This window comes from Corvus brachyrhynchos, unplaced genomic scaffold (genome assembly GCF_000691975.1).
Source record: "Corvus brachyrhynchos isolate BGI_N302 unplaced genomic scaffold, ASM69197v1 scaffold279, whole genome shotgun sequence".
Lineage (NCBI taxonomy): Eukaryota > Metazoa > Chordata > Aves > Passeriformes > Corvidae > Corvus > Corvus brachyrhynchos.
In genome coordinates, this window is record NW_008246060.1 from 11781013 (window position 1) to 11790310 (window position 9298).

Below are 9298 nucleotides of genomic sequence, written 5' to 3' on the forward strand. Positions count from 1 at the left end.
GGGAAAGAGAGATTTTTCCTTACAGAGAAATCAGGACTGCCCCAACAACACATTTTATGGCTACAGCCCCATTTCTCATGAAAATTCCAGTTCTTTTTTTATTTAAAAAGGTGTGTTGCACAACCTGGAGAGGTCAACAATCTGACAGACAAGATAAACATGCCCTGGTCTCTCAGAGGAATTCCAGACCAGAAACACACTTTATTAAAAGAGATCCTAAAGAGAACCTAATTCTGTGAGGCTGCTTACCTGCCAGGGATCAAAAATACTGTCCATAGCTTGGTCTCTCAGATTTTCAAAAATAGAATCCTTCAGAAGGACAGCCACAGAGAAAGAGAAGCAACTGGAATGTGTACCACTTTGCCATTGCCTTCACATGAGTTTCCCCAGTGCTAAAGGTTTTCGTTTATTCAAAGCCCAGCCCAGCTGTGGCCTAGCTCAAAGGCTGGGACCAGAAGCAGATGTTGATGGCCAGTTCCTTTGTAAGGGTGGAGAGGAAGTCCTTCTCCTTAGCTGTGGGTGGAGAAAGAAACTTTCTACTTGTGAAATTACAGCCTTCAAATAACATGAAGTGAATATGATGGGTGATGATGGACACAACTGTTCGTAGGATTTAAAGTTCAGAGGAGGGGCTCCCCTCTACACAGCTAGAGATGTAACCAACAAATAGACAGGTTTATGCATTTCAAAATATCTGTTGTCCCAGTCATTAGACTGCTACAATTCTGTCCTTTAGAGGGAAGCTCCTGCACCTGATAACCACTTCAGCATGGAAAGCAAACTGACTCGTGGATGCTTGTTTCCCTAATGTGATTGCATATGTTGCTGGTTTTGACACAGAATATGAGGAGTCCAAGAAGGGTCCAAGGACTTAATGAGCAACACTTTGACAATGTTACTTATCACATATGGATTAGCATTAGTTTTACTAAAGTACAGGTTTAATGGATCATTTCTCTGGAGAACTAAAAAAAAAATCAAATGTAATGACTAGGAGGGATAAGTTCTGTGAACTTAGAACAAAAACTTAGAGAGCAAAGCAATTTCTCCACATTGCTTCCCTGGGAGGTCAGTACTTAAACAAATGGTATTGTAAGTCATAATATGACCACTAAACCTGAAAACATAGCTTAAGGAGACACTTTGATGTGGCTGCGGAGTTATCACCCAAAGGCTGTTATAAATGGGGTGGCTTAAGTTTATAAATAAGGCAAGGTTTTAGAGATCAATTAATGCCTTTGGGAAAACCATGGATGCTTTTATCTAGCTTTCAAATAATTTAGGTATGCTGCAATCATATTTTTTTTCTACTTCTTTTACAAGCTTATTTCCTTCTTTGAGGAAAACCCTGAAAAAAATTTAAAAATTAGCAAAATATTTTTGCAACCCTTATATATAGTTATGCCCCACTGCATATGTTTCATAATACAGTGCATGATTAGCTTTCCATTTAATGTCATTTTCTTAACTCTACATTTTAATTCAAAAATAAAATACAGGTTTTATTCCACAATAGTTTAGCCTAAGTCCCTTCTAAATACCCTCAATGTGTATGTCAGTGCACGAAGGCATTAATTTACTTATACATAGCAACTTTTCAATACTCTTAAGGAAACATCAGTGGATTAAATTTATTCTTATAAAAATGTACAGTAGGAATCCTGGTAACAGAAGATTATATAGCTAATTGGAAAGAAGAGAGGGTTCAAATGCCTATTTTTGCTCTTTGTTGAAGAAAGCCAGAAAAATGAAACTAGCTAATAGATTTATAATGAGATGTGAAATTCTCTTGAGGGAATAAAAATATTATATGAGCTATATAAACAGAGTGAAGGAAGGTGTTGACAGAGAAAGATAACATGAGAAAAAGAACAAGGCTGAAACTGCAGTTTTGAAAAACTAGTGCTATGTAATAGTACAGAAAAATAGGTTAACATAATAAAGATATTGCCAATTCTATTCCAAAATCCCCAAACCATGTTTTCAAGATTTTGAACATCACCATGGACTTACTACTGTCTCCATTACTATCCTTCCCTTTTCTCCCCTTTCAAGAACCCTTTGTTCAGACTCAAATTTATAAGCACAGGAAGCATCAATACATACTTTTCAGGTAAAACCTGTCTCTTTTTTATAAAAACCTCTGTCCAAGAACAGTCACAGCTAATATACAACTTATCCATGCACAATAACATTTAAGTCAGTCAATGACTGTGTTTCCTTGCTGAATTGCCTGGGAGACCTTAACAGATTGGCTGCTTATATCTGATGAAACAGAGAGGTTATCAGGCTTTCTCTTCCAAAGTCGTTTGTACCACCATGCATTACCCTCTCATCTAATCAGATCTAGCGATTGTGTTGCTTGAGAAAGCTGGACCAGCTCAGTGATTAACAGCAGTCTGATCCACAGAACTCACTCTTGCTATGGATGTAAAATCGCTAAATCTGAGTAAAGGGAGCAGATGACATCATGTGATAAGGGCAGGTGAGAGAGGTCTGCATCAGCTCACACTTAGATGCTATCCATGGGGATAACATGGCACTGCAGCCTTACAATCCACTGTAAGGACTTTCTGTGACAGGGGGAGAATACCCAGCATGTGTTGGCGTAAGAGGCTTTAGCAGAACCTAACAATACACTGAATCAGAAACTGGCTACATCTGCCCCAAACAGGGCTTGAAATGTGGAGGCACTGAATTAACCTTAGCTGGATTGGGAAACAAAGCTTTACTGTAACATATTTTTCACCTACATTGTTATCTGCAAATATCTCTGTGAAATTTAAAAGTTCTGAATTTACACTGATTTAATGAAGTTTTTGTGAACATTTCTGCCTCTATTCTTCTTGTTTGTAACAACTGTGTAACTCAATTTTATTAATACTCTTATTTTTGCAGTTCTTAAATTATATATTAGATATTATATATTATACATTTTTTGCCCTCGTGATCTGATTATTAAAAGGCATATGTAGTTCACCTTTAAAAGGCTTTCAGAGACATATGTTCATATTACACTGAAAACTGAAAGCCAGGTTCTGCAGGTCTTTTCCTCCAGACAGGTGAGTTTTGTCCAAAATGTATTCAGCAGCTGACAACATTTCAGGACACTTAACTGAAGGAAAAAGTTAGAACTCAATTTTGCTTGTTCCTGACTCTGCTCTTGCTGTATGACCTTGTGCAAATAACCTTTCAGTTGCCCACCTGTAAAACAGTCAAGACTACACACCTACCTTATTGGTTTATTCTGAGCTTTAATGTTTATGAAGTGTTATGAGATGCTCTGGGAAGTGCTACAAAGTGAAAAGGGTTATCAATCATCGTCAGTAAAACACAAGCTGCTGAAATACGGTGGAATCTGCCTTCCTCTCTGACAGGACATGTTCTGTCTTGTGCTGCACACACTCCAGTATTCACAGTCTTAAAAGTATCTCAACGCTGCATAGCATAAGGAAGGATAAATATCCCTAAGCATTCTGAGAGCCTACCAGAAAATATTTTTAGTTTTAAGAAGTGAAGTCTGTTGGAAAGTATAAGCTTTGCTTCTAAATACCTGCTTGTTTTCCATAACAGGAAACAAGAAAGATATTTTTTGAGATAGGGTTCCTAAATTGCTTAAATAGCTAGACATTAGCTGAAAGCAGCACTAAATATAAATTTAAATACTTGGCTCTCAATTTTCCTTTCATTCATAATGTACTAGGTAAACTATCCTAAAATAATTACTTGCTTATTACTCATGAATTTCAGTGCAGCAGCTGAGACAATGTAGATAAATAAGATGATTAATTGAGACAGAATGAATCACAACAAAACATGTTGTTGTAAAAGGTATGGTTAACTCCACAGTGATTCATATCATTTCAGATAACAGGGCTTTTATCAAAAACGGCTGCAAGGTTGGGAAATGATTTAAAAGCATTTTATCTTAGAGAGCCACTGCAGTTCACATGGGAGGGAAAAAAAGGGAAAAAAAAAAAGAGAGGAGAGAAGAAGCAGCAGATTCAGTGTCTGCAGCTGAAATAGCCTTGGGCTGTTTCAGCATCCTTCCCACAGCACATCTTTACAACATGCCACTGACATTATCAACGTCCCTTGTGCTAGAAACCCTCTCATTTTTCAGATGGCTACAATTTATTAGATATTTCACTACTGAGAAAGTTAATTCTATGAATTAAGGAGCATATTACAACACCATAGCTGTCCTATAATTGAAAACACAACACCTACAACAGGAAATAGGCATTAAAACTCTACAAAGACATCAAAGAAAAATAGTATTTATTTTTCCTCCATTCGGAATTACAATTTTTAATTCCCAGGCTCCCTCCAAAGACTTTGCAGAAATCTTAAATGTAGGATTTATAAAAAGAAATACTATCTGTTTACTGCAGTTTAGAAAAGCAAACACCAGCAGCAGCTGACCTTAAAAACCTCTACCTGTTAAAATAGAAAGGAAGATGAGATGTCTCCTTACAAAATTTTTTCCCATGTGTATTTAATAAACTGGGTCAGAATACCTGACTATGATTTTTAACTGAACCACAGACTCCCTGTAGGGAACTGTGCAAACCTCAGTCTCTCACCCAGCCCAGGAACTGAAGATAATTACCCTCACCTGTGGGGCAAGTATCTGAGAACTTCTGAGAACACAATGAAAGAGAAAATACCAGTATATAAACTGAAATGCAATACACTAGCACCCAACTTAATGTCATTTAAGATGATTCATGTTTCTGAAAGTTTAATTCCAAGTGAATGGAGATGAAGAAGCTAAAGGATGGTAGCTTACAACCAACCACTGACTGAAAACAACCTCTCAATACAGACCAGGTCCAGTAAGATAAAAAGAAAACATTTCTTAAGGGCTCTTTACATAACATACATACAAGTTAGCAGTACTAGCCTCTTGAAGATACTCAGTTTCAAATACCATCTATTATTTGCTTTACAATAATAATTTCAAACATTCAAAAAATTGTAAACGCTTACTTGAAAGCACTTCAAATAGAAACATCAACTTAATGATATTTATGGCATGACCAGCCATCCTTTGCCATGTTCCTTACTTCTTGGTCCCATCTGATCCTGAAGAACAGACTGAAATGTTGGTCTCCCTTTCATTATTTAGTAAAAGTCAAGCTGTATTTCCCTTCTTCCACACATCAAATTACATCTGTCACCTGATTTTCTCCTGACTCCTACTTCTTAATTGTTTCCTCAAAATCAGACAACTCGCCAGTGTGAAAGGACACTTGTGGCTGTGGAAAGCTATCTATTAAGTCTAGAAACAGTAGGAATTGTACTGCCTAAACTCAGATTAATTCAGTTATGCCATTATGAATACATACTAGCTTGAAAAGAATCACCATGAGGCTCATTTATCTTACAAAAGTGATTATGCCTCATTCAAGATTCTTGCAGGTTGTGGGCAGATTCCTGAGCCTCCAGGTATCAATATGATCCCAGGTGATAATGCAGCAGAGGAAATTTGCAGGTGGAACTGAAGGTTGTTCTCAGTGTCGTATCTTAATGTAATACATCAAGCTATGTGGACTGAGAGTTTACAGCAATGGAATAGACAAATTTGTTTGGAAACTGTCATTTAGGTATAAATACTAGTGTGTGGAACACAGTTTATGCCAGAAAACTTAGCAGTATTTCCTTTCACTCCTTCAGTTAAAATAAAAGCACAAAACTACAGACTGCCTGCAAGTTAGAAATCAGAAGCATGCTAATCTCGCCAAAATCCCACCAAACCCTCAGTTTTATATTTACTGTATTACCTTGCCATTAAAGAGAGTTTTCTATGTCATTGAAGAGACTTGCTTTTATAAGGGCTTAAAAAGGGTATTAAAGGTTGTTGTCCAAACCACCTGCATTTGTAGGGATCTTTCTGTTAGTATTTGATACCTCACTTGAAAATATTTTAAATAAAGGAGGCACAATGTACCATTCCAGTATAATTGTGAAGAGGAAATGATGACAGGACCCATTTGATATCTTATTCCATTCAAAGGGACTCATCTCTTTAAAGCTCAAGATTTCTAACTCCAGAGCCACCACTAAAACTATTGTCATTGCTTCTTAAAATGTACAAGTCTTGCACACAACCTGCTTTCTTTTCAGCACATTTGCTGTCACACCAGCAGCAAATTCCCAATGAGCTCACAGATGCTCTGTCTTTGCAAAACTTCAGATTATAATCCTGTAATTAACTTGTTCAGAGACTGGGTGTTTAGAAGTAACAGCTCTTTACACTAGAGAGGAAGAGGATAAATTTTCTAAAATTAATTGTTATCTTAGTTTTCTTTATTATTTGGTACTTTAAAAAAATTCACAATTTCTCTTCCACATAACCTCCTCAACTTCTACTGATCGCTGTACACTGAATACTACAAGTTATATCATTGTCTTAGGGGGTTTTTTGTAAAGCACTAGATGAGGAGCAAAATGTGTCCGTAACTCCAAAGTTTCTAAACTCTAAAATTTTTCAGTGATGCCCTGCCTACACATAGCAAGAGAACCCAGAAGATCTTTATCACATCAATATCAACAAATATTCCTTCAAGTCATGAACTGGTGCCATATGCAAAGATCAATCATGTGAAAGCCTTAGAGCGTCCCTTAAGTTCTTAAGAAACTGCTATCCAGCTGCACCTGCAAAAACACACAGACCGTTCCCCCAAAGGTAGTTCCTTCCCTGAGGAGATGCCATTGTAACCCACAACTTTTGGGGACACTGGAAATTGAATTCACATTCCTGTGCCCACTATTGACTTCGACAGGTCAAGTATTTCAGGCACATCAAAATTTAGCCCTAACTGTGAAAATGGAAAGAGGTACATACAAATTTAGTCTCCTTTACTTGCCTAGAATAATTGCTGTCAAGAAACTTTCTACAACTCTGTGTAAAGATGTCACTTTCCAAGCTTTCACTCTTTTGACCATTCTGTTACAGAAAGTTACTCTGAGTTGTAAAATACGTATTCTAAGGTGAGCTTTTACCGCTGAATTAAGCAGCAACTTGTGACAAAGCAGTTATCATCAGGAGATAATTGACCTTATTTGAGAGTTAAGCATCCTGAGGCAAAGTTGAGTGTGCTTAATCCTGGCAGGTTAATTATCCAGTGATTATGGTAGCTTGGAAGGTATTACTGCTAAGAACCATTTGCAAAATGACACTATTTAAAAAACCTTAATTTAATAAAAATTAAAAGCAATGACAATAATCAAGTTCTTCAGTCATGTATTGCTAGATAATGACTGCAGAATGGCCCTACTTGGTTAGCTGCAATGACCATATCATTATTCCTTTTGTGAATGTTCTGTATTAAATTTATTATATGAAGTACCATTAATAAATAAAAAAAATTCAAGACAAGATGTTTAGGTAGGTTATAAATGAGATTCAAATAAATTATCAAAACACCAGTGGTCACTGAGTTAATGCTGAAATTGATACATATACTGAGTTGTTACCACAGCATTCAGTATGTAAACTGCAGTTAAGAGTATGCTGGCATTTACATTCAAAACTAGAATATTTATTCTGAGAGGTTTATAACTTGCCCATTTTAATTACCATCTGGCTGAAACTTGAAATAACCAATCTCCATTCAGATGTAAATTTTTAAGTAGAAGATGTAATTTAAAATCACTTTGCCAATTGTTTTTAGTTTAGGAATGGCAGCAATTTGGAATTTTGCTGCACTTGGATGTTTTTGTATTACTCAAAAAATAAAACAGCTCAGTGCTTAACAATAGAATTTTATTGGACTATAATGTGAAGATAAATATAGGGAAGAATAAAATTGTGTCTAAGAGTATTGTTTGTACTAACGAAGTAACAACCACACCACTCAGTATGCCTTGCTTATTTGCTAACTTATGAACTTACACTGATGGAAAATGTAGCAAAAAGCAAGTGAAAATCACACTAAATGGACAAAAGTTTGTGTTGGCTAGCTGAAGTGGTTCATGACCCATCAAGACAAAAACACACAAAAAAATCCTGAATGTGACAGAAATTAATATGGGAGGAAAGAAAAAGCACCAAAACCAAGGGCAGATGCTACTAGAAGGCAGAATATATCAGACTGAGCTTTTAAGTTTTGCAACTACTTTTTATCAAAAACCATATGCAGAGAGTAGGAATGCTGACAATGAGAAGACACAGAAGCTACTCAAAACTAGAAGTACATCATGCCAAAAGCATGGTTTCAAGTCACACACAAAGAGAATAAACCATTGCAAGCAGCATTTCGACAACTCCTAAGCAGCAGCAGCCAGCTTATGTAGCAGCAAGCAGAGACTAAACAATGACCAGGGTTTCATGATTAGTGTAAGTAACAAAGAAGCTGGTACTCAGAAGTATTTATATATATTGCATCGCCAAGTTTAAGGATGATTACTTCAGTTTAAATAGTATCTTTTACCCTGAAAGACACTAAAATGCTTCAGAAATTATATACAGAAAATGTAGGGAGTCTTTCAACTTCAACAAATGCAAGAGCACCACACAGTATTTTTTGACAGCAGGTGAATAATACCATAACAAGCTGAAATGACACAGGAAATTAACACAGTTTGAATAAAATTTCTGAAATGGGAGTGTCACTGGTATCATGGGCTACTGCTTATAAAATACACAAATATACAGAAAGTAACAACCTATGAAAAATAGCACCTAATGAACCACTGTGATCTGAATTATCCTAATAGGTCAGTGGAGAAATAGTTATATAAAAGACCTACAGGTTTTAATCCCAGAAGTCTCTGTGAAGCCCTTCTACTCCAAAATTGACTCGATTTGGTATTATTCAATTTGTGAAATCTCACAGGATTTTTTGTGTCGAGATTATACTACTATTAAATAAAAATATTCAGTACCATTTTTGTGAGGACTGTATCAAGAAAGATGTACAAAAGTAACAGCTGGAAATAGCAAGAACATGTCTAAAAAATGTTTTTTCTGTATAGTTAACTTCAGTTAAAAAGGTTTCCCTTAGCCCACTGCATTTAAAAACACTGCAATTTCCTTTGGTTTAAAAGTAAGTATTTTTAATTTTTTTAAATTCTTATATCAATGCTAGCCCCTATGTGGACATGCGGACAATAGCTTAAAAACTGACTTGTGTTGGTGCCAGTCCCTGTGTCACAATCAGGAATAACCACTGACAGGAGTAAGTTGCTTTTCCATCATTTTCCTGTACTCATGTAGTTATCGCGAGTGACAAACCCACATTTCATTTAGGTGTGTCACACATTTCAAAGCTTTTTTCAACCTTTTCCTGCT

At 36.2% G+C, this 9298-nt stretch overlaps 1 protein-coding gene across 1 annotated transcript in view; it reads right to left on the reverse strand.

Moving 5' to 3' along the window:
- ADK (adenosine kinase) overlaps positions 1 to 9298 on the reverse strand; it is a 259246-nt gene that overhangs the window by 70597 nt on the left and 179351 nt on the right. The window lies entirely within an intron of this gene.